The 366-nt window shown below is 45.6% G+C and overlaps 1 long non-coding RNA gene across 1 annotated transcript; it reads right to left on the bottom strand.

Moving 5' to 3' along the window:
• Positions 1-128: 128 nt before the first annotated feature.
• On the bottom strand, positions 129-366 carry LOC111084423. Its single transcript, XR_002609549.1, has 3 exons — positions 299-366; positions 176-178; positions 129-139 (listed from the first exon to the last, which is right to left on the bottom strand). It is a non-coding gene; the product is annotated as an uncharacterized LOC111084423 (long non-coding RNA).

Below are 366 nucleotides of genomic sequence, written 5' to 3'. Positions count from 1 at the left end.
GGTTGGCTAATTGAGCAACCCACAGTCCAGGGGTGAATTGAGTCGGGGCCATACAACATCAACCACCAGAATCCACTGGACATGAGACAAACTTTGTGAACATGGCAGGATGAGGAATCATGACTCAACACGTGGAGGACTTATGTTGGTTGGTCCTACTCTAATCCAAAACCACTCACTGGGAACCAACATCCAGTTGATGATAGGATGAATTGAAAGATGTCTCATAAAAATGTTAGAGTAGATCCGCAACTTTGCAGTTCACCCCTCCAGTTGGAATTTGGCATTGATCCTCCACATGAATTGACACTGGTAGAAACCACCACCCTACTGTGTATTGAATGGAATTGAGCACATCCGGAAGGC

The sequence above is a fragment of the Limulus polyphemus genome, unplaced genomic scaffold (genome assembly GCF_000517525.1).
Source record: "Limulus polyphemus unplaced genomic scaffold, Limulus_polyphemus-2.1.2 Scaffold50543, whole genome shotgun sequence".
Taxonomy (NCBI): domain Eukaryota; kingdom Metazoa; phylum Arthropoda; class Merostomata; order Xiphosura; family Limulidae; genus Limulus; species Limulus polyphemus.
The sequence above is the reverse complement of the archived record's forward strand: the minus strand, read 5'-3'. Positions and strand labels throughout refer to the sequence as shown.